Here is a 26,980-nt window from a genome sequence, read left to right as displayed (position 1 = left end):
CTAGTATGTGTCTAGATTGCTATCTAGGAATGTCACGAAATCATGAATCATCTTTTCGGACTTGACTGTCCCTTGAACTATAGCTATGGTGTATATCTTTAACATTTAAAAGATACACATGAGAAATACATATGCCATTGATGTTTTAATATATGTTTAGATTGTTTTGGAATAACAATAATGACACATGTATTGATCAAACGTGTCATTTATTCAAGTTGAAATATGGTCAGCCTACCTATAGCCATATATGGGAGGAGAAGTATTTTTTTAAAATATTTGTGAAAAAATATTTTTTACAATAAGATAGAATTGAAAATGAAATACATGTGCTGTCAACATTACAATAAGATTGTTTATTAATAAGATTATATGTCCTTGTTCATGTAAAAAGGACAAAAACGCTTTAGAAATGGAAATCCATTCATTAACAATTGTGCTCACCATCACTTAAAGGGACATGATTTTTATTTTTAAAAGAGGATACACAGAGACAATACTATTTCAATAAAATGAACACTTTACAGGGATTATATCATTGTATCAATCCTCTGATGATTTGTTAAAGGTGCATCAATTCATGCAGAGTTTATAAATACACACATGGATGTGAAATTTGAAATATACATATATACACAAATAACAATCTATATATACATATATAAAATAATTACTATGCTAATCATAATCATGCAATGATAAAGCTTTGAGAAAAATATATAAATACAAATAATAAAATTACATTGGAGATGTTAATCTTAAAGTCATTTACAATTGTATTACATATATGATTCTGGAAAAAACATTATTTTTGGTAGGTCCCTTTAAGGATCAACCAGATAAACTAGAGCTTTCAATCAATAAAATGAATAAGGAGGACAAAGAATCGTGCAATGACATGTCATTTATTAGTATGTCAGAAAACATCAACAACGTTTATAAATAATCTTGTAAAAATAAGGAACATTTGAGCCATATGACAAGGTAACAGAGTGCATCACAGTCCATGAAGAGATTTGCCAAGGGCCAGCATAGCCCCATTGGAGCCATATGACAAGGTAACAGAGTGCATCACAGTCCATGAAGAGAGTTGCCAAGGGCCAGCATAGCCCCATTGGAGCCATATGACAAGGTAACAGAGTGCATCACAGTCCATGAAGAGAGTTGCCAAGGGCCAGCATAGCCCCATTGGAGCCATATGACAAGGTAACAGAGTGCATCACAGTCCATGAAGAGAGTTGCCAAGGGCCAGCATAGCCCCATTGGAGCCATATGACAAGGTAACAGAGTGCATCACAGTCCATGAAGAGAGTTGCCAAGGGCCAGCATAGCCCCATTGGAGCCATATGACAAGGTAACAGAGTGCATCACAGTCCATGAAGAGAGTTGCCAAGGGCCAGCATAGCCCCATTGGAGCCATATGACAAGGTAACAGAGTGCATCACAGTCCATGAAGAGAGTTGCCAAGGGCCAGCATAGCCCCATTGGAGCCATATGACAAGGTAACAGAGTGCATCACAGTCCATGAATAGAGTTGCCAAGGGCCAGCATAGCCCCATTGTAGATATATGACAAGGTAAACGAGTGCAACAGGCACAACAATAAACAGAAAAAAAGGCCAAATGGCAACCATAAAAAAACATCAACATGTGGACGGAGGATTCTTATCTGCGCCCTTGGAGCATCTACAGATCCTCCACTTACTGGTCATCCCCTTCATCGTCCTGTGCATGTCCAGCTCCAGATTCAGGCATTGAATTTAATCGCATGATCTGCAGCAGAGTCAAATGCTGAACCTGGAGCTGGGCCTGCATGGTGTCGTTCATCCCTCTCAGGACAGCTGTGTTCCTCAACACGGCCTGCTCTACACGTGCTATACCTTCTAGCATGAGCCATGTTGAGTCACAGCCTAAAATAAAGAATAAATAAAATATTAAGGATAATTACACAACAGAAGAAAAAATAAGCAAAGATACATTGTCATCATAAAGACAAATCATTTTTTACATCAATTTGTTGAAATTGATTCTTTACACATTAAATATGTTATTCAGACAGACCAAAATCATTAAAGGGACAGTTTACTCAAACATGTTGTCCCCTTTAATTGGTTTGCGAAGATCCACTTATACAGCTTGAGTGTCTAAAATCTTGTTAAAGGATTTACATTGTACTTACATTAGCTATTTAAATATTTTAATTATACTGTGGTAGGCACACCTATCCTTAAACATTTTGGAGTTGAGGACAAGCTGTGTAAACATAGCAACCTGAAGAAATTAAATTCCCACTGGGTTAGACAAGAGATAATGTATCTACATTTGTACATAAATTGTTGGATCCAAGTAGTGGTGATTGGTATATGTAGTGATTTCAAATTAAAGGGACACTGAACCTAAATATTTAATTGACTGATTCAGATAGAGCATGACATTACAAATAATAAAAAAATTACACATATTCTTTAAATGTAAGAATTCTCTAGCTAGATTTTGAATGCAAGAATGTAGGTTTATAGGGCAGGCCATATTTGTTTATCAACTTTGGTTGTCCCTGCTGATTGATGGATACATTCATCCAACAATAAAGAAATGATGTCCAGACTTATTTTCGATTTAAAATTAATTCTAGGCATTTCTTTGTTTCAATAAAGATAGCAAGAGAATGAAGAATAATTCATAAGAGTAGTAAATTATAAATTTGATTAACATTGCATGCTCTATTTGAATCACAATAGAAACAATTTGCCTTCAGTGTACCTTTAAGTATCTTATAATGTGGATTTTGAATGATACTTACAGCTGTGCCTGGAAAGGACAATCCGACACCCAGGACAATGAAGGTTGAGACAGGGGGGAGGGATGGGATTGTGTTGGGGAGGGATGGGATTGTGTTGGGGAGGGATGTGATTGGGTTGGGGATGGATGAGCTGCTGCTCCGGGGTAGGCCGTACAGCTCGGGAGTGGTGAGTTGGGGTCTGGGCAGCTGGGGTAGCTGTACGGGCCAAAATACGGGGAGAGCAGCGAAGGGGGACGAAGTGGCGTTTTTTGGGAGGGACAGGATAGGAAAAATGGGAAGGGCTGGCAGGGGTCTGGGCAGGGGCCTGGGCAGGGGACTGGGCAGGGGTCTTTGACTGGGCAGGGGACTGGGAAGGGCGGAATACAGATGACCAGAGGTGGAGGATCCATCTGAAATAAATAATACAAATATATTAACATCTCATACATAATGAAATCAAATCAACGCATTTCAAATTGATTATGTTTTCAATATACTTAGAAGTGTGTTTGAATTTATAATCAATTATGACATGAGGATATGGTATGCATATAGGCACTCAGATGAATATCAATGACTGTCTGTACAATGATAAAATTATTATTGTGGTTTGGCCTGGAATATGCATGTGACATAATGATGGCATGAATTAGAAAAAAAAAAAAAAATCCAAGCATATTTTCACGCTGCCTGATAAAGAAAGGGGGCAGTAGTGTATTTGAACAGACAAATAATATTCCTTTTTAAAGTGCAAAAGCTGTAGACTTTGAATGTCTTCAATAAAATGATTTCCAATAAAGCAACATGTTGGAAACATGATAGATATATTTCACATACCATCAGACTTCAAGGGAGCCTCTTCCTCCTCCGTACCACATGTTAAATCAATCTCTGTAAAACATAACATGTTGTGTACACATTAAGATCAGATATTATAACATATGTTACTGTTGCTCAAAGACACACATCAATGTTGCATTAAAGATATACACACCAAAAGTTATGATTTACATCATTTTGATGGAGCATACAAATGACATTAGATTTGTTATTCTCAATGATTCAGATTTTAGATTTATTGTTTGTATTAATTTTAACATCATAAAAGCATAGTACATAGAACATTTAAGATTTCTCATGTGTGTGTCACTTGATGACTGTTGTCAAAAATGAACATGGAAACAAACATATGCTATACATCTTCTGAATAACAAAGGTGTAGACTAAGAAATTTTTAATTATTAAGCTTTCAATATTCCAGGAAAATTAATATATAATCAGAGGAGTAAATGATATGTTTGTTTCAAATGTTATGCTTCATCAGAATCATGCTCATAATATTGATTACCAATACACCTTCAATGACATATAAATGAGTCAATGGACTTACCAGAAGACCGCAAAGGCAGCTCTGTGTCAGTGCTAGATTCCTCTGGGCTCCCCACACCAACTCTTTCTATGAATGATATAGATATATATTAGTGAACACATTTGGGATAGCACTAAATCACATCTGTAGCGATTTTTAAGAATAATCAACTTGAAAATGTGAAGAATACAGCAGTCATTACCAAAAAAATGCTTGATTGAATCAAGGGGATTCTGTTAAAAATGATGTATTGAACATATGTTTAATTTCTGACTATATTATACATCAAACTCATCTCATACGATGCTATTGCATATCTAAATATACCCATTGATCAATGTTCTTAAAAGAATACACACAAACCACATTTTGAATAACAGCTGTTGACAAATATAAACAAAGACATGTGGCACATCGAGCCCTTTGTGCAATGTACAGTAATCTTGCTTAGGACACAACACATATTGATCACAATACCAAACCAAATTGATTAGTACAAATATGTAATCATGGTGCTGTTAGAGTATGCTTATATCTATAAAGTAACTCCAACAGTAAATATGTGAATTATATATCAATATTGTCTAATCCAAAGAATGTAAAGATTAATGAATCTATTGTTTATTAAAGGGACACTGACATGATTTATTTCAATCATTGATTTCACTGTTCAAACTGTTCCAAATGATTTAACATTGACGCCTATTATAATATGAATGTTGCTACATTTTAATCTTAAAGGCAGATAAGCAATATTGGATTCAATAAATATTGTTTGTTGAAGGTATCCACCAATCATCACTAAAAACCCAGGTTGGTCAACAAAAATTAAGCTGCAGATAAACGTACATTCTTGATTTTAAAATACATTTAGCAATATAATATTTCACATATGATTATAGTATTATATTTAAATGTTGATTAATATTGCATGCTCTATCTGAATGACAATATTAATAATTTTAGCTCAGTGTCCCTTTAATATAAAAATATATTGATTTGACAATGTTGGTGTTAATGAATTCTCTACTCCATATGTTGATGTAATGAATGGGATTGAGCATGCAATTCCAATCTAATATGTTATTTAAGGATATCCTAAGAATTATTTAATTTTCATCTATTAAAGGGACATGAAGCTCTAAATGTGTAATTGTATACTTTTTGAAACTATGTACTACTGTTATCTGAACACAGGATTTTAACTTTTGTCAAAATGCAAATTTATGCATAAAAAAACAGCCGGATAATACCAGTAAAGCATTGTTTAACCTAAACCAAAATCCATTTTTTTTAGAAGAACTAAAACAATAGACTGAACCAATGTAGCTTATAAAATGTTTAAACAAAACAATAAAATCACGTGTAAAAATCAGTCTATGTAAAATTTAGTTGGCATTACCCTTAAATGACGTGATCAATTTCAAAAATGGAATCTATATTTTTAAAATCAAAATATTTGCAAAAGTGTGTGTATTTTTTAAAAATGTATACAAATAAGATTAAGCAATACACAAGGGAAGAATATAAATTGGACATTCAAAGAATCTTACATTAAAATTAAGACATCCAGAAGAGATGGGATATCTTAAATTCCAAACAAAATCAGAGTAGTCTTACAATGTAATCCTATATTTTTGTTTTATTTATTCTTATTTGCAAATATTTAAAAAATGCATTTTGCAGATACATATAAATATTGAACAATGTGGATTTAGTATGTAATGTTCTGTCCATGTTTCTAAGACAAATGTCAATTAAAATGAGACATATCATACTGTGACAAGCCCTGGCTTGAGGATCCAGCACCAACATCCAGATCTGTAATATATTAAATGAGGATTGGATATCATTAATACAAATCATGCCATGTTTAAAATCTTTACATTATTAGCAAATCAATTAAAAACTATTAATCCTTTGGTAGTAACATGAGTTAATTGTTTCCTCAATTAAATTCATGATAAATATATCCTGTACTCTTATTTTCAATCAGTTGTGTTGTTTACTGTAGCTTTAATAATTTTTTTGTGTTATTTCATTCTCATCAATTGATGGGCATATGTTATAATTTATTTGGATTCTGTTTTTTGTTTTTATTATGTATAATATTGAAAATAAGAATACTGTATTCTTCACATATATAATAATTCACATTTCATTTTGACCAACATGTGTCAAGCAATGCCACTTACAGCAAACCCATGTTAACGTGTATGCGCAATTCCATTTTTGCGATCATTGCGCAATGATTCCAAGCGGAATTATGCATCCGTCATTTGACCAACATGTGTCAAGCAATGCCACTTACAGCAAACCCATGTTAACGTGTATGCGCAATTCCATTTTCGCGATCATTGCGCAATGATTCCAAGCGGAATTATGCATCCGTCATTTGACCAACATGTGTCAAGCAATGCCACTTACAGCAAACCCATGTTAACGTGTATGCGCAATTCCATTTTTGCGATCATTGCGCAATGATTCCAAGCGGAATTACGCATCCGTCATTTGACCAACATGTGTCAAGCAATGCCACTTACAGCAAACAAATGTTAACGTGTATGCGCAATTCCATTTTTGAGATCATTGCGCAATGATTCCAAGCAGAATTACGCATCCGTCATTTGACCAACATGTGTCAAGCAATGCCACTTACAGCAAACCCATGTTAACGTGTATGCGCAATTCCATTTTTGCGATCATTGCACAATGATTCCAAGCGGAATTACGCATCCGTCATTTGACCAACATGTGTCAAGCAATGCCACTTACAGCAAACCCATGTTAGCGTGTATGCGCAATTCCATTTTCGCTCTGTGACGCATATTTTGTAGAGCGCAATAAACATCATTCCTATTTCATGTGTCACTAATCTAAAATCAGATATCTAAACATCATATGTAGTGTATGTTGTGAGATCTGTATAGGTTTAGTATCTGACTATATACACATTTTTAAAAAAATAATAAAATATTAAGATATTATATGAAGTTGGATAGTTACCTGGTTCAGATTCTCCATCAGCTCCTCCCAGGCCACCGGACGGAGAAGCAGCTGCCCTGTCCCCCGCGTCAGGACTTTCAAATCCCGCAGCTGGGAGGGAAGTAGAGGAGGCCGAGGATGGCGAGGATCTAAATCTTTTGGGGACCCGGAGATTGAGGAGCTCGCATAAAGTCACCTCATAAGGGAGTAGGTATAGTTTCCATGGGGCCTTTCTTTGGCCCCCTCTTTTACGGGCTTGTACCCAGTCCCTTATGAGGTTGAATTTTTTTGTCAAGCGCAACCTCATATCTCCGAATCTCCTCATGATTTGATCCTGGCTCCTCTGGACGCCACACACCAATTTAACCGCATTGGTGATAGACTCCCAGAGGGCCTTCTTAACAGGCGCATCTGTCGACCTCCTCTTGTTCCCAAACAGCTGGGTATAAAAGTCCTTGACGGCGTGGACCAGTGCAGTGCTCTCCTGCTTGGTGAACCTGGGAGGTTTCATGCCTGCTGGGTTGTAGAATAATATAATAATTATAATAATAATAATATATATATATGCCTGCAGGCATTAGAGAACTGACAAAGATGGCAACGTGTAATGGACTTTTATATGGTGAAGTAAACATGAGATGCACCATGGGACAAGTTATCTGTACATCTGATTGGATAAAAGTTGGAAATATTGTTAGAATGTCTGTGAGACCATCCTGACTCAAGTTGTGTTTGTGTGATGAACTCTTATTGGCCGTTCCTTAATGTTTCATATCTTAGCAACTTCCATACACATACCTCCTGGTGGTGCTGTTACTTCATTTTTCATGTAGAAGTATTTGTAACTCATGGGCCTGTCATGCGGATATGTGTGACGCCGATTTAATATCCGTGATCCGTTAAATATTAATGTTTAAATTCTCTTTTAATCTAATACTGTCACATTATTAAATGTTGTAGACATTTTTCGGTTTAATAACGGTCTGTTTCTTTAATACAAATACACATTTAATATTGTATGTCTTTATTGTTCATCAAATCAATTTGTTAACTTATTGTGAAGTATTGACATTGCTCTATTAAATGTATTTATAATGCACATTGATTGTGTGCTATTGCGTGACATTAGACTCTAATGTTTAAAGATGCAAATCTGGTGTTTCAAGATCCGTTTCCCACGCAACATTTCTGAATGTTCAAATTCAGGTTATAATGTCAGTAACTTGGATAATCTGTGTATAGATGTTAAACTACAGGTTTGTTTGTTATTAGTAAATAAACCTCGAGCTTGTATTTGTCTGAACTGCTCATATATGTTATTGTGCAATGGCGTCTTTATTTTTAAATAGACATTACAAACAAACAATTGTATCAAATGATCTGTAGAGATAGAAAATTGTTTAGACTTTAAAATGAAAAGCAATTTATCTTTGTATTTAGATATCCTCAACATAAGACATTTAAATGCACATGGTTGAGCCAATCACATAAGGCATCTCTGTGCATCCACCAATCTTCATCTACTGAGCCTATCTCGATATGCTTTTCAAGCAAAGTATGTCAAGATAAGAAGAGAAGTAAATACACTCTTTAAATCTCTTAAAGGGACACTGTCCAAACAAATTTAGCGTTCGTGATTCAGATTGAGCATGAAATGTTAAGCAACTTTATAATTTACTCCGATTCTCAAATGTTAAGAATTATCTTGTATCTTTCTTTGCAAATCAATAATGATATTATAGATTACGGATAAACCTGGGTTGTCCTTGATGATTGTTGGATAAATTAATCCACCCAAAACGAAATAAATTCTGTCCAGAGTACTGAAGCCAATAAATTATCAATTTAATGCCTTATTTTTAAAGTAATGATAGCAACATCACGAGGAACATTGATAATATGAGTCAATTTTTAAAGTTGCTTAAAATAGAATACTCGTTCTGAATGTATAAATCATAAATTTTTTCACTGTCTCCCTTTAAGTATATTTTGAGTTCATGTCCCTTTAAGGAGACATTTCACAATAATGCTTGAAAAATCATAAACCTAGGCACCTTCCTTTTTCAAAAGTAGTATAACATATGAGTAAAGCATATTTAGATTAAATTCTGGATTGTTTTACACACTGACTGAAATATATATTGTAATGGATGTATTTCGCAGTCTTCTGCTTCGAGGGACATTAAGCTGTATGTTATTCATGCATTTTGGATAAGATTCTAATATTTGAACAACTGAATATGTTTTGTTATTCAATCATTAGATTGTAATTATATATAATCTTGGATTAAATACATATCTACATAGGCTATTTTGATGCTGATTATTGTTTGCACATAGATGCCTTATGTAATTGACTAAGATATGTGCATTGATGTATCTTTTTCTAAGTATATTTCAAGACTGAATGTAATTCTATAGTACTTTATAAATATGTTTAAATTCTTTAATTATTTTTATAAATTCAAGACACAATATACTTTGTGAATTTCCCTTTAAGGACAAAAACATTCGGAATGTTGATTTAACATTGTCGAAAGAAACTAAAGGGGAATGAAAATTATACATAGATATGTGATGTCTAACCCAAGAGGTAAGATTTTAATAAATACATAATATTAATAACTATAATTAAATGTCCCTTTAAATGACTCCACTAGAAAATAAAATCTATTAACATGGCATCCAATAACTAGCTTGTGCAAAATATGAAGTTAAATGACCTAACATTTTTTAATTTAAAAATTATAAATTTAATTAAATAATGTTTTTAGATACCTAAGGAAGATACAAGGTCTTATAAAATTAATTTTACATTCAACAACACTGTCACTTTAATGTAAGTGAACCACTTCCATTCTTAAAAGTGAAACCAAAAACATTTTTGTCAAATTCTGACTACATATCCGAAATTATTTTAACATCGAAGAATTTCACAAGAAAAGCATTGATGGATCTCACTCCCCAATTTTTGGAAAAAAGATGGTTTAATTTAATATTCTCTGAATCAGTGGATTTGCTAAAATTAATGCCTAATTTGATCTTATGCATGTGCTTGTCAAATAGACAACTACCAGTCATGGGAGTCAAATTGTTTTTTATTGACAGATTATATGGATATTTATTATAATCTGTTCAAAAGAGGATATTTAATAATCAAATGTGGATTATTACCATTTAAAAATAATTTAATTTAACAAAAAAAAAATGTATATATATATTCCGTGAAGTCATCAGATGACAATATGAAATGAAAAAACACAATTTAAATAAGTTAATACACACGTTTTAAAATATTCATAAAATACATTTACAATCATCTTGTGTCTATGCTCTAACTTTGTGCATAATTTGATAAAGATATTTATGATTTGATTTTTTTATTAAAAACCAAACAAACCATACACCATTATATTGTGTAATAAAAATTAAATGTAAATATCATATTTTCTAATTATACATAATAATGTATATCAAATTTCAATAATAAATATATATGTATGCTGAACATAAATGTAATATTTCATGTCCATTCAAATACCTCTATATCAACTATAATATGTATTCCTTTTTCTGATTGTGATCCCTAAATATCTAATTATGACTAATGTATGTAAGCTACTAAGATTCAACATTCTTGCTGTGATTCTTAACTAGCATGCATTGGTAAACCAACCTGGATAATGCATGGTCTTTGAAAGTCAATTCAGGGGTAAAAAGTTGATCTTCAATAGGTGTCTTATTCATCATTTCAAAAATAGAGGACTGTGAAATACCATCTAAAAATTAGAAAATAATCTAAGTGTCTGATTGTGATCCCTAAATATCTAATTATGACTAATGTATGTAAGCTACTAAGATTCAACATTCTTGCTGTGATTCTTAACTAGCATGCATTGGTAAACCAACCTGGATAATGCATGGTCTTTGAAAGTCAATTCAGGGGTAAACAGTTGATCTTCAATAGGTGTCTTATTCATCATTTCAAAAATAGAGGACTGTGAAATACCATCTAAAAATTAGAAAATAATCTAAGTGTCTGATTGTGATCCCTAAATATCTAATTATGACTAATATATGTAAGCTACCAAGATTCAACATTCTTGCTGTGATTCTTAACTAGCATGCATTGGTAAACCAACCTGGTTAATGCATGGTCTTTGAAAGTCAATTCAGGGGTAAACAGTTGATCTTCAATAGGTGTCTTATTCATCATTTCAAAAATAGAGGACTGTTAAATACCATCTAAAAATTAGAAAATAATCTAAGTGTTTCCAATAGGATACCTCCACAGCCTTATTCTATCAAATAGTTGGCACTTACCATGTGAACATGTCTTTGTATGGTTTTCAAGGTCAGCAGATTTGAAAGATAATGCCAGACATGATCCCATTGGTATTCTTCAATTTCAATCTTGTATTTTTACACTGTCAGTCTGGGAATTCTTCACTGTCATTCTTCAAATTCTTCCCTTTCAGTCTTTACATGAAGTCATCTCCCTAATGGCATAAATAAATAAAGAAAAATACTACTACAAGTGTGTGAATCAGTTCTGTAGCACTCTCCCACCCCCCCCCATTTCTGAATCAATTTCTGTCACTAGCTTACTAAGCGTGTGTAGCATCTTGTGTTATGTTCTATCAAGTGTGAAGATGAGTCATATTGAGCAGAACGAACCTCTAATGTGTGACATTGAACCATAGTCATGCTAGAGGATAGTTATGCTAGAGGATCCCTTTCTGAGTATTTACATTTTAAGTAATGTGTAAACTAAATACTAGTTTAGAAAATGTATGCCATATGATGTATTTGTGTACAATTCATGCCAGCAACAGTCCATACATTTATACTTACCAACTGATGTCCTCTTTAAAAACCAGGTGGCAAAGACTCGCTACAGGACCCAATGCACAGAGCATCACCTATATTAATAAATGAAACACATTTTTAGCATTTGATGAACAATCCTAACATGTTTGCACAATTCTCTACTTGTCATTTCCCTAGAGTTCACATCTATTGACAATACTCCAGTCTAACTTCTATTATTTACCGTCTAAAGTGGCGGTTGATGATGTCTGCTCTGACATTGAGCCCCTCGTCCCGGAATGGCCCCTCTAGAACAGGATCATCCTCCTCATCTCTGAGGAGGTTTCGGTGCGCCTGGACGCCCTGCAGCATCCCAGCCCGCTGTACAATATTATGCAGGACACTACAGGCTATAACGATCTTAGCCACCTTCTTTGGGTTGTACTGGAGGGCTCCTCCCGACCTGTCCAGGCACCTGAACCTCATCTTCAGGAGCCCGAACATCCGTTCAACCACCGCCCTGGTTCTCTTATGAGCCCTATTGTAGCGATCCTCAGACACATCAGTCGGGCTACGCAAGGGGGTAATAAGCCAAGGCCGGCTCATGTACCCAGAATCACCTATAAATTAAGAACAGAACATAATTCAAACTGAATCCTCAAAATTGTTTTTTCATTCTAAAAAAAGTTTGTGTACACGATAATCCACTAACAAATGTTTATTTTTTAAAAGAATAATCTAGTTCAATATTATTCTCTATCTTCCCATTTCAGCTAAGACATGCTACATATGCGTATTTCTACTAAACCAGACCTTGTGTAAAATGGCAACTAAATGGTTACATTGCATTCTCTATCTGAGCATTTAAGGTAAGACATGCTACATATCTGCATTGAACTAACACTAGACATTAGCGGAAAGAGACAATGACATGGTTAAATTGCATTAGCTAATATCTTCCCATTTCAGCTAAGACATGCTACATATGCGTATTTCTCCTAAAACAGACCTTGTGTAAAATGGCAACTAAATGGTTACATTGCCTTCTCTATCTGAGCATTTAATGTAAGACATGCTACATATCTGCATTGAACTAACACTAGACATTAGCGGAAAGAGACAATGACATGGTTAAATTGCATTAGCTAATATCTTCCCATTTCAGCTAAGACATGCTACATATGCGTATTTCTACTAAACCAGACCTTGTGTAAAATGGAAACGAAATGGTTACATTGCATTCTCTATCCGAGCATTTAAGGTAAGACATGCTACATATCTGCATTGAACTAACACTAGACATTAGCGGAAAGAGACAATGACATGGTTAAATTGCATTAGATAATATCTTCCCATTTCAGCTAAGACATGCTACATATTCGTATTTCTACTAAACCAGACCTTGTGTAAAATGGAAACGAAATGGTTACATTGCATTCTCTATCTGAGCATTTAAGCTAAGACATGCTACATATCTGCATTAAACTAAAAGTAGACATTAGCGTAAAGAGACAATGACATGGTTAAATTGCATCCTATAGCTGAACATTACGCTAACATTTTAAAACTACAGTGGCAATTGTCTAACTAATTAACCATGTTGTGCACAAATACTCACCAACGAGATAACCAGGGGGCATTTGTCTTTCCTCAAATGGTCTCCACAGGGACGACTGAGCGAGGATGCGGGCATCATGACAAGCTCCTCCAAAATTCGCACACACATGCATAATCCTCATCTGTGTGTCACAAACATACTGCACGTTGAGGCTTTGAAAATGTTTGCGATTTCTGAAGGGCAAGTCATCAATTGGAGCACGCAGCGCAATGTGGGTACAATCTATGGCTCCCAAGACATTGGGCAATTGAGCAATATCAAAGAATTCCCACTTCAGGCGCCTCCAATCACCAGCATTTTATGGGAATCCTATGTAATGCTTACTGATCCGTACCATGGCGTCCGGAAAGTTATCAAACACCACAGAGAATGTACCTTGAGCCAGGCCATGCATGTACATTTCTCCGGATTGAAAACTCCCGGAGGCCAGGACGTAAAGACAACTTAGCATTTTACTCATGGCGGGAACAGCAGTCCTTATTCTTATACGTGGCTCCAAATGAGGTTTAGGAAGATCGTAAAGGCCAATGAGCTGTTCACGATTGAGCCGATACTTATCATAAATCTCAAAGTCGCTCATGTTTTCCAAGGTGGGTCTCACCCTGTAGACAGGAGGACCTCGAACCAGACGACCCCTTCGTCTCAGTCTGAGCCGCCGAGGCTGCCTGATTCGATCAACAGCTAGTTCGCCAATAGCAGCACCAGCAGCGTCTACCATGTCATCGTCATCCATCTTTCAAAACAGCGTAACAAGGTATGCACTTGGTCTGATGTGGATCACAAGTGATGCATTGGCCATGTTGTTTGGGGGATTTATAGTACAATTAGTCCAATGGTAGTGAGTTTGTAATGATTGCTAATTGCATTCACTTGTTTGTATGTGAGCGGCGCGAATGCTTTCACAGTGGGCGTTTTTGTTTTGTTTGCTGAAATGTTTTTTTCCCCCAATGAATCTCAATGTGAAAGTGTCAAATATCACACATACAGTGCATGTTTGTAATGTTTGATCATATGCGTAATCAATATTTCTTAAACGCAATCTTATAGTAACAAGCACACGTCCAGGCTAACATGAATGAAAGTGCATAGTTGTGTATAATGTGCATCGAATGTGATCGATCAATGTTGCTGCAACATTGTTTGTAAATGATAAAGTAACATCTGCCATCTGTAGTATTGTATATATAAGTGATTGCCGAGCTGTCAATATTGTACGCGTCCCTTTAAAATCGCAATAATAATTCAGAACTTCCCGTCTGCCATCTGTAGTATTGTATATATAAGTGATTGCCGAGCTGTCAATATTGTATGCGTCCCTTTAAAATCGCTATAATAATTCTGAACTTCCCGGCTGTCATCTGTAGTATTGTATATATAAGTGATTAGCGAGATGTCAATATTGTACGCGTCCCTTTCAAATCGCAATAATAATTCAGATCTTCCCGTCTGCCATCTGTAGTATTGTATATATAAGTGATTGCCGAGCTGTCAATATTGTATGCGTCCCATTAAAATGGCACTAATACTGAATAACTTCCGGCTGTCATCTGTAGTATTGTGTATATAAGTGATTGCCGAGCTGTCAATATTGTATGCGTCCCTTTAAAATCGCTATAATAATTCCGAACTTCCCGGCTGTCATCTGTAGTATTGTATATATAAGTGATTGCCGAGCTGTCAATATTTTATGCGTCCCATTAAAATGGCACTAATACTGAAGAACTTCCGGCTGTCATCTGTAGTATTGTATATATAAGTGATTGCCAAGCTGTCAATATTGTATGCGTCCCATTAAAATGGCACTAATACTGAAAAACTTCTGGCTGTCATCTGTAGTATTGTATATATAAGTGATTTGCGATCTGACAATATTTATTAATTGTCCCATTGAAATCGCCCTAATAATGCTGTTCCAAACTCTTATTTACGTATATCTTGTATTGTAGTATTGAGTGTTAAAGTTCAGAAAGGGGCGGTACAGTCGTGAATCTGTAATGTGTATGGTTGAATCTTCTAATGACGTCATCATATTATTAACCTGCCTATGTAGTTCTGAAATCCTCATTGTGTTGTTGTATTGCGCTACATTGTTATTGTCTGCTGAATAAAATATAAATGTGTGCTTTGTGGTTGCTTGATGGGTGATGCGTGTTATGTACATGTACGTATATATTGTGATTGTGTCCCACATATGCTGACTTCTATATAGCGGTCTGGCATTGTTGTTCCTTCCCATAAAGTGACATCTGTAATCTGGTGTAATGATGTTCTTCTTGTACGTAATTCCTAATGGTTTATTGTGATGGAATCATGATGTTAAAAGTACATTAAAATCCATATGTTCTGTTTTGTGATTCCTAGAGAGAATGTAATGTGTTTTTCCCCCATCATTTGAATGCACATGTATGAGTGTATGGTAAAAGTAATGTATGTGCATCCATGACTGATCATGTGTTAAGCCTATGTAGATATGCAGTTGCTGCAAGCATATGAGTTGAATAAATGAAATGCAATAATAAAGGTAAATGAGAGGTGTTTCCCATTGTGTACTGTTTGTGAATCCTGAAATGTTTTAATGATTTTTTTGTCCGTTTAAATGTGATTTTTTTTGGATAAAAAAGTTTGTTACTAGTGATGTTGATTTTTAGTTGATGTAATGTAAAAGTATGAAACAATTTAATGCTGTTGTGAATATTCAATAAGTACAATCCATAAGTCCAACTTAGGGAAATATTCATTTCTTGATCTATTTATCATAGCTGGGTCTAACGCAGAAAAGCATGTTTTTTTTTCCTATTTCTAGCGCTGGTATTTGGAGTTTTTAGGTCTACGCTATTTGCGTGCATTATGGAACTCTGTGTTTCGCGTGCACGAGCACGTCTTCCCCATAGAAGTCAATGGAGGCTCTAAATTTTGTTAATTTTTTTTTCAAAGACTGGTTTTTCTCGTAAAGTGAGTGACGTCATGAGCTTTTGCGAAAAAGTAGCTAAATCGTGTTCATTTTGTAATAAATAACTTTTTTGTGTATGTAATGTGGTGTATATTGTTTGTATGCATCGATGAGTGTATGTTTCTGATAATATTATTAGTTAGATGTAGCTATATGAGGGTCTTTTCCCGTGTGTCAATGTAAGTCAATGGCAAAATGGATTTGTGTTGGGTTTTTTTCTAACACCCGAGATCTCGCAACTTTGATCCTTTGTATTTTGATGAAAAATTATTAAATCATAAAAAAAATATAGTGTAGTGTTTGTATGAGTGTAAGTGTAGTTTGTGTAATATTTGTTTTGTGATTCGTGGATGTTTATTTTGTCGGTATATGTTAACTACTGGGTTTGAGCTGTCGGTAGAGATTTGAGCGTTGGGAGATTTTTGAGTGTTGGTAACTGAACTCTAAATACCGGAGTCCATAAAAAACAAGCGTTAGGAGCCTCTAACGCTGGTTTTTATGGCTAACGCCAAACTCTAAATCTAGGCCATAGAAAATGCATTCATTTATACAAACCAACACCAATAAAACATAAGACCCACCCACAAAAGTGAAAAAAATGCCAAAAGGTTGTCATAGCAACCTCTCAAACAATATGCACACCCACACAACACACCCAAAAGACGGGCAAGTACACATATGACATCAGATCCTAACAGTTCTTATCAATTCACTAGTAATTATAATGAACAATGATAGCTAAACAAAGCATAAACTGCTGTTTAAGCAAGAAAAATAAAACAAACATAGCCTAAATAAGTTACCAGCATATGTGATACTGACAATAGTAGATAAGATAACAGCACATCCCACAGAGTACATTTATCGGCTGACATCATAGTGTTATTATTACGATCTACACATACTTATTCAGAGGGGGCCCATGTAGTGCACAAACAAATTAATTAAACTAAACAAGTATCAGGTGTACATTAGACCTAGATGGTCAATAAATACCACAGAGCAGGCAATTACAATCTAACAAGGACCGCACTTACAGCATATGTCACAGGAGAGGCACTATCAGCGTGTCTCCCGGGGGTGGCGCCTAGTACGCCATTGCGCTGACTGGCTGTAAACAAAGCAGCAGCTGTCATTCAGGAGACACGCTGATACTGCTCATAGAACGGATGCAATGTTTAATACACCACATGATCAAACAGAGGCATACATATATAATAAGCCTCCAGATAACAGCTCGTGCAAATGTCCAGACTAGTACTGATAATGTTGGCAAGGCAGCACACATATATATTGAGACACTGAAGTATATGTCCAATGTGGTTTAGGTACAGTAGATCAAAGGGAACAAATTGCTACATTACCATTGAGATACATAGAAACATTAAATGCTCACTATAAATGAAAGGGGTAACTGACTGAAAATCACATTACAAAGAACACAGTTGCTAAAAAAATGTACATGATCACCAACTATACTTGCTCCATGAAACCAGGTAATTGAAAGAAAAATTGTTAATGAATTGGAAAAATTGAAAAAGTTGGAAAAAAAAATTGAAATAAATATTAAAGAATTTGAAAAAATTAAAAGATGAAAAAAAAACAAAAGCATTAATAGCACATAAAATTGATTGACACATAAAATTATGAAAAAATTATGAAACAATCCAGGAAGATATAAACAATATATATATATATATATATATATATATATATATATATATATATATATATATATATATATATATATATATATATATTTATATATATATATATAATATCATAAAATTATATATAAAATTCTGTTGTAAATATGCAAAGACCAACCACAGAGGGACATTATATACCTGGTATAGAGGCAATGTTAAATGGCTACAAGGTACAGAAATCTACATAAAGACCTAACTGATCAAGGAGATGTACTAAAACTACAATAAGAATCTCACTGCTATAGGGAATGTTTTTGTGTTATAATGTATTACCTATGATTAGACAATGGACACACTGGGCTCCAATGGTTCATGGATAGTGATGTCGCAAACCTAAAAATTTGGGTTCGCGAACAGTGAACGCAAACTTACCCAAAAGTTTGAGAACCGGCAAACCAGGCAAACCCCCATTGACTTCAATGGGCAGGCGAATTTTAAAACCCACAGGGACTCTTTCTGGCCACAATAGTGATGGAAAAGTTGTTTCAAGGGGACTAACACCTGGACTGTGGCATGCCGGAGGGTGATTCATGGCAAAACTCCCATGGAAAATTACATAGTTGATGCAGAGTCTGGTTTTAATCCATAAAGGGCATAAATCACCTAACATTCCTAAATTGTTTGGAATAACGTGCTTTAAAACATCAGGTATGATGTTGTATCGATCACTGGGGTGAAACTGTGACCTGGCAGGCAGGCCCTGGAACTCACACGTGTGAAGAAAACTGACTGCTATTATTTAACACAGTCAAAAAAGTGTTGTTTTTTTTTAAAATCTACACTACTGTTACATCAGATATGAGTTGCACTGGGGTGACACTGTGCCCTGGCAGGCAGGCACTGAAAAGCCCACGTGTGAAGGAAACTGACTCCTATTATTTAACACAGTCAAAAAAGTGTTGTTTTTTTTAAATCTACACTACTATTACACCAGATATGACTGGTGGCACTGAGAAAGTAGGCACAGTATATGCTGTGAGCCTGACACACAGGCTGGCAGTGGCAGGCAGGCAACTGCTATTAGATTACACTTGCAGACTGATGTAAAAGTTTTTTTTTTAATTTACACTTCTGTTACACCAGCCAGATATGAGTGGTGGCACTGAGCAAGTAGGCACAGTATATGCAGGCTGGCCTAGCAACTGAAATTAGATTACACTAGCAGACTGATGTAAAAGTTTTTTTTTTTTTAAATTTACACTAATGTTACACCAGATATGACTGGTGGCACTGAGCAAGTAGGCACAGTACAGGGAGTGCAGAATTATTAGGCAAGTTTTATTTTTGAGGATTAATTTTATTATTGAACAACAACCATGTTCTCAATGAACCCAAAAAACTCATTAATATCAAAGCTGAATATTTTTGGAAGTAGTTTTTAGTTTGTTTTTAGTTTTAGCTATTTTAGGGGGATATCTGTGTGTGCAGGTGACTATTACTGTGCATAATTATTAGGCAACTTAACAAAAAAACAAGTATATACCCATTTCAATTATTTATTTTTACCAGTGAAACCAATATAACATCTCAACATTCACAAATATACATTTCTGACATTCAAAAACAAAACAAAAACAAATCAGTGACCAATATAGCCACCTTTCTTTGCAAGGACACTCAAAAGCCTGCCATCCATGGATTCTGTCAGTGTTTTGATCTGTTCACCATCAACATTGCGTGCAGCAGCAACCACAGCCTCCAAGACACTGTTCAGAAAGGTGTACTGTTTTCCCTCCTTGTAAATCTCACATTTGATGATGGACCACAGGTTCTCAATGGGGTTAAGATCAGGTGAACAAGGAGACCATGTCATTAGATTTTCTTCTTTTATACCATTTCTTGCCAGCCACGCTGTGGAGTACTTGGACGCGTGTGATGGAGCATTGTCCTGCATGAAAATCATGTTTTTCTTGAAGGATGCAGACTTCTTCCTGTACCACTGCTTGAAGAAGGTGTCTTCCAGAAACTGGCAGTAGGACTTGGAGTTGAGCTTAACTCCATCCTCAACCCGAAAAGGCCCCACAAGCTCATCTTTGATGATACCAGCCCAAACCAGTACTCCACCTCCACCTTGCTGGCGTCTGAGTCGGACTAGAGCTCTCTGCCCTTTACCAATCCAGCCACGGGCCCATCCATCTGGCCCATCAAGACTCACTCTCATTTCATCAGTCCATAAAACCTTAGAAAAATCAGTCTTGAAATATTTCTTGGCCCAGTCTTGACGTTTCAGCTTATGTGTCTTGTTCAGTGGTGGTCGTCTTTCAGCCTTTCTTACCTTGGCCATGTCTCTGAGTATTGCACACCTTGTGCTTTTGGGCACTCCAGTGATGTTGCAGCTCTGAAATATGGCCAAACTGGTGGAAAGTGGCATCTTGGCAGCTGCACGCTTGACTTTTCTCAGTTCATGGGCAGTTATTTTGCGCCTTGGTTTTTCCACACGCTTCTTGCGACCCTGTTGACTATTTTGAATGAAACGCTTGATTGTTCGATGATCACGCTTCAGAAGCTTTGCAATTATAAGAGTGCTGCATCCCTCTGCAAGATATCTCACTATTTTTTACTTTTCTGAGCCTGTCAAGTCCTTCTTTTGACCCATTTTGCCAAAGGAAAGGAAGTTGCCTAATAATTATGCACACCTGATATAGGGTGTTGATGTCATTAGACCACACCCCTTCTCATTACAGAGATGCACATCACCTAATATGCTTAATTGGTAGTAGGCTTTCGAGCCTATACAGCTTGGAGTAAGACAACATGCATAAAGAGGATGATGTGGTCAAAATACTCATTTGCCTAATAATTCTGCACTCCCTGTATATGCTGTGAACCTGACACACAGGCTGGCAGTGGCAGGCTGGCAGTGGCAGGCTGGCCTGGCTACTGAAATTAGATTACACTAGCAGACTGATGTAAAAGTTTTTTTTTTTTTAAATTTACACTAATGTTACACCAGATATGAGTGGTGGCACTGAGCAAGTAGGCACAGTTTATGCTGTGAGCCTGACACACAGGCTGGCAGTGGCAGGCAGGCAGGCAACTGCTATTAGATTACAAAGAAAAAAAAAAGACTGATGTAGCCCTAAAAAGGGCTTTTTGGGGTGCTGTCCTTACAGCAGAGATCAGATGAGTCCTTCAGGACTGTAGTGGACACTGAATACACTAGCATAGCTATCGATTTCCCTATTAAATCATCAGCAGCTACACTGTCCCTCCTCTCACTAACAATGCAGGATCAGAAAGAATCTAAAATGGCTGCTGCCCAGGAGCTGGGAGGGTCTGGGAGGGAGTGTCTGCTGCTGATTGGCTGTAATGTGTCTGCAGACTGTGAGATACAGGGTCAAAGTTTACTCAATGATGATGAATAGGGGGCGGATTGAACATCGCATATGTTCGCCCGCCGCTGCGAACGCGAACAAGCTATGTTCGCCGGGAACTGTTCTCTGGCGAACTGTTCTCTGGTGAACTGTTCGTGACATCACTATTCATGGACTCTCAGAAAAAGGGGATCACTGGACCACTCATTAAAGAACAATGAAGGATGGACTGAACTCATTAAAGACAATCATTAGAGAAAGCAATGCCAATCCAGCATTGAATTTAGTCCATGTGGTTGTAAGGTGTTTAGCCTGTATGTGCATTTTACTTCGATTTGAAGGAGGAGTCTGTTCCTATCACCACCCCTTTTCAGAGGGGGGACGTGGTCAATGAGGACAAAGTGTAGATCAGTGGGATTATGTCCAGCCTCCAAAAAATGTCTAGCGACCGGTTGGTCGCTCCTTTGTTCCTTGATTGATGCTCTGATGGCCGAACGATGGTTCGCCATCCGAGTTCGGGCATCATCGGATGTTTTGCCCACATAGAACATCGCACAACTGCAACTCAATAAGTAGATGACAAATGGTGTAGTGCATGTTAATAGATGTCTTATCGTGAACTTTTTCTTCTTGTGGGGGTGACTGAATGTAGCGCCTGGAAGCATAGAGTTGCACGTAGTGCACCCTATGCACTGATAACAACCCAACTTTTTTGGTTGTAGCCAAGTGTATTGTTGATAGCAGTGGCTCGGGTCTGTCTTCATGAGGAGATCCCTTAAGCTAGTATTCCTTTTGTAGCCAACCCTGGGAGGTGCCCAATTTGATAATGGTAAGTTGGGATCACTTTTCATAATATGCCAATGGTGTTGAAGACTCATCCCAGTTGTTCTTAAGTCAGGCATATATTTAGTGACAAAAGTCATCCATGGGTTATTGTCATCATCTTTCTTTTGATAAGCCAAATTTGTCGCTGTGCACTTTTCTTTTGCTTGTTTGATACATCTTGGACTGTAACCTCTATCAAGGAATTTATTACTCATTATCTCCAATCGTAGGGTTTGGTTAGAGTCGTCACTGTTGTTCCTAATGACCCTTGTCATTTGGGCTTGTGGTATCGCTTGTAGTAGTGCCGTAGGGTGACAACTAGTGGCGTGGAGCAATGCATTTCTATCAGTCAGTTTCTGGTAGCATATTACCAAGTTTATTGCCTGCTTTAAAGAGCTGTAAATCTAAGAAGTCCACTGATGCGGTGCTATATGCAATCTTGAGCTTCACAGGAGTATCTAATTGGTTAAGAGTAGTGAAACATTCATTAAGGTCATATTCCGACCCTGTCCAAATCATGAACAGGTCGTCTATGTACCTTTTGTAAAATACTACCTCCGTTTTAAGTTGTACCTTCATTACTGTACGTTCAAAATGCTCCATGTACAGATTGGCCAGGGACAGGGCCACATTCGAGACCATGGCCGTACCGGTGATCTGTTGGTAGAGGGACTTCTCAAAGTGAAAGTAGTTTAAAGTGTGGCTCAAATCCAGTAGTTCTATTAGATAGTCAACATGTGGGCCAACGTACAGATATTTCAATAGAGTATCACGGACACATTTCTTACCCTCCTCATGCGGAATTATCGTGTACAGGCTCATGACATCTGCTGTCACGAGTAGCCAATGTTCTTCAATCTCCATTGACTGTAATGAATCCAATAGTTGGGATGAATCCCTCAGAAATGAAGGCATCTGCCTCACATATGGTTGCAGGTAATAATCTACGTAGATGGCCAATTTGGAAGTCATCCTGGGGGGTGGTTGATACCTTTGTGTATCTTCGGCAGCGTGTACAATATGGGACAAACTGGGTGCAGAACCTTCAAAAAGGCAACAGTGTCGATATCTATCCATCCATTGGTATGTCCTCGATCAATTGAGGAGAAGATCGCAGTTTGAAATCTTACTGTTGGATTACCAATGAGCCGAGTGTAGGTGTCATCTAGTTGTGTCATAATCTCTTGTTTGTAATCGCTGTAGTTCTGGACCACCACGGCCCCACCTTTGTCAGCCGTCCTAATGATGATTGAGACTTTATTAGTCAGGGATTTAATCACTTCTCTTTCATCCTGAGGTAAATTATGTAGAAATCTGGACGAGGAGCAATCATTTAATTCTTGGTTTACCAACCGCATGTAGGTTTTAATGCTGGGATTGGAACTGCTGGGGTCAAAGGTACTCTGTTTTTTAAAAGGGTTAGGCATCCTGATCCCTAAAGTGGTGCTTTAGACGTAGCAGTCTCTGGAATTTCTGGCAATCAATAAAGATATCAAAGGGGTCATCCCTACGTGTAGGTACGAAATTCAAACCTTTATTTAAAAGTCTGTGCTCTGGTTCTGATAGGACACGATTACTGATGTTTAGAACCAGTCCCGTGTTCTCCACTCCAGTTGTTGTCACCTTGGTGGTATCGGTGGTTTTGCCTAGCCAACCACCACTCTGCGGGTGTGGCCTCTTCCTCGTATTCGTTGTCCTGAGCAGGTGCTAACCCCATGAAAAAAATGTTAGTCCCCTGTCATAGGTCCAGTTGTGCCTTCGGTCACTTGTGGAGTGTCAGAATCAGATCCAGAACTGCTTTTTACCGTCTGCAGTGTATTGACGTTGGCGTCTCTGCCTCCTTTGTCCATAGTTCCCCTGTTATCGCCACCAGTAAGCCACTGGTACACCCTCTTTTCTTTATGATCATCACATACCATTGTCAGCTTCCGATTCTTGAACTGGATTAATTCATCCTTATATTGTTTCATCTGTGTGGTTAGTTTATCAAGCCAGGGCTCCATATTGTCATTTGTCATCACCTCAAGTTTTTTATCTTCAAGGTCATTAATCTCACCCTTGATTTTATCCAGGAGTGTTCTCACTTCTTCAGTGACAAGCAGGTTTAAATCCAGACTGCATTTATTTAAAATGGCACACCATTTTCTGCAGAACTCACTGTTTGTCCATCCGATAGTAGGTAAATTTCTAATCCGAAATCCTCTTGGGATAAGTTTTCTCCTGTAATAGTCTGATAGATATAATCCATGTAACTTTACATTGATCTCTTTTTTCTTTAACTTTAGAAGGGCCAGAAACACAGAGCTGGCTGTTGCTGCACCTGTGGTTTCCTCTTCTGCAGAGAATAGAATCCTAGCAGCATCCACCTCTGTGAAGGTTAATACTTCAGTATCCTCAATGTCAGTATCCATGATAGAATAATGAGAACGGTTATAGATAGAAGAAGTGGTGTAGGTTTGTATAAATTAATGCATTTTCTATGTGTTCTCTGTCTGAGGAAGGGGATACGGTCCCCAAAACGTCACAAAATAAATTTAAAAAGACCAGTGAGTGCTGCCTCTGTTCCCTATTATATATATATATATATATATATATATATATATATATATAGCATATGGGTAAAGTTTACACCTTACTAACAATGAATAGAAATACTCTTTATTTGTCTCTTGCTCTATTAATATGCATGTTAAGTCTGTGGATGTCAATATGATATGTTGATGGGGATGTGCATTTGATGTGCTCCGTGATTGGAATATATAGAGGTGTGTCAGGAAGGCATACACTTTTTATTGGATCATCACAGAGCTAACTACTATTTTTGGAAGGAGATCCGATTGGATATGGATCTAGATTTGCACACCCCATTTTAGGGCCTAAACCAATGAATAGACGTGCTGCATATAATACACTTAAGATAGTGTTTGTGTCTCAAAATTAGATTGGTGTTTTGTTAGTCATCATACCCTATTTAAAGCAGATTAGCAGAGCAATCTGGTTGATTTTATCATTGAAAAAGGCAATGTATTGCCAAAACTTGGTTGCTGCACTATTTTTTCTAACTTCCCTCTCCACTATCCCACCTGATGCAGAGGTTCCAGTATATTGGCCCAGCACTCTTTGGGATTAGTGTGATGCCTTTTTTTTTTTAATTTTTTCTCATTACTTTCTTATTCACTCTGCTTTTTTCAGTACTATATAACCTAAACCAGCACAAGAGCTGCTGGTGCAATGCTGAATACGGAGAGAGTATTGCTCGCCGCATTCAGCGAGTGCGGATCAGGTCTGCCAGACCTTTAATAAATATCCCCCCTTATCTCATAGAAATATTTTTATTTGATAAGTTTTTCCTACTCTTTTGAATTGCAGTGCCACTCAGATCTTATTTGTTAATTATAGATCATGAGCAAGCATAAGAATGCTCTTCGTTTTTAAGTCATCATACTAAAAGAAATATTTAAGGTACTTCAAATTGATAATGTCTGTATTTTTATTATCAATAATCTGTCAGTTATGGCCTTTAACACTGACTACAAAATGGATCAAATATCTGTCATTTTCTGATATGTTTGTTTTAGATATATACGCCAGAAGAGCAAAAATCAGAAAAAAAAACAATGTTTTTACTTTATTTATATTAAAATGATAGATATAAGGGTCAATTTATACAAAAGAAAGATATGTTGCTTTACTTGATAGTTTATATGCCTTTGGCAAAAGTTAGCCACTAAATGACAGATTACGAGTAGAGCAAAAATGTGTGTGGCAAGCAAAATCGAGTTTTGATAGATTGTTTGAGAGCAGGTTAAATTGCACTCTATTACAAATTAAAAGTAAACGCAAATACTTGAGTGCAATTCAAATTAACGCTCATTGGGTTGGCGCCTACTCAGAGCTGTAGTTAACTGGTTCACAAAAAAGTCACAAAACACATCAGAAATACATTACAAAGTACAATACACTCATAATAACACTATCTAATAAAAATTATTTAAAAAAATTGTACACAAGTTATGAGAGCTTAAAGAGGTCTCAGGTGTTAGAAAACAAGGTAGGCAAAGGACTTTAACATTGAGATCTCTTCATGTTGGGTTAGCGCCCTTGAGAACATGAGTTTGGGTTAGCGTTGGGAAGCAATAAATAAATATATATGTATATGCTTATATACATATATATATTTATGTGTTTATATTTGTATATATACATATTAACACATAGATATATATACTTATAAGTATATACATATATATTTATAGAGAAAACACAGTCCCCCATTGACCTCCATGTAAAGGCCCTTTATGTGCCTTTTTTGCCCCACATCCCCTCACTTTAACCCCTTATAACTGCTATGTGCAGTTTTTCCCAAAAAAAATTTGGGGGTGCAATTGGGGCAACATTTTATCTTTAGCCAGTGGTCTGACCTCTGGTTAATTGCATGTTGTGCAAAGTGAAAATGCAAGCTAGTGGTCACATTATCCCACCACCTGTAATTGCTGGTTAGTTAACGTGCACCCTTAGATGGGCAAATTTTTCCCTTTATGGGCCCACGTTAAGTTAGTGCCTCACTTGTAATCTAGCCCTTTATTAAATATGGATATTGCTTAAATATCATTTTTATAAGTA

Source organism: Bombina bombina, chromosome 2 (genome assembly GCF_027579735.1).
Source record: "Bombina bombina isolate aBomBom1 chromosome 2, aBomBom1.pri, whole genome shotgun sequence".
Taxonomy (NCBI): Eukaryota; Metazoa; Chordata; class Amphibia; order Anura; family Bombinatoridae; genus Bombina; species Bombina bombina.
Note: the sequence above shows the minus strand (reverse complement) of the source record.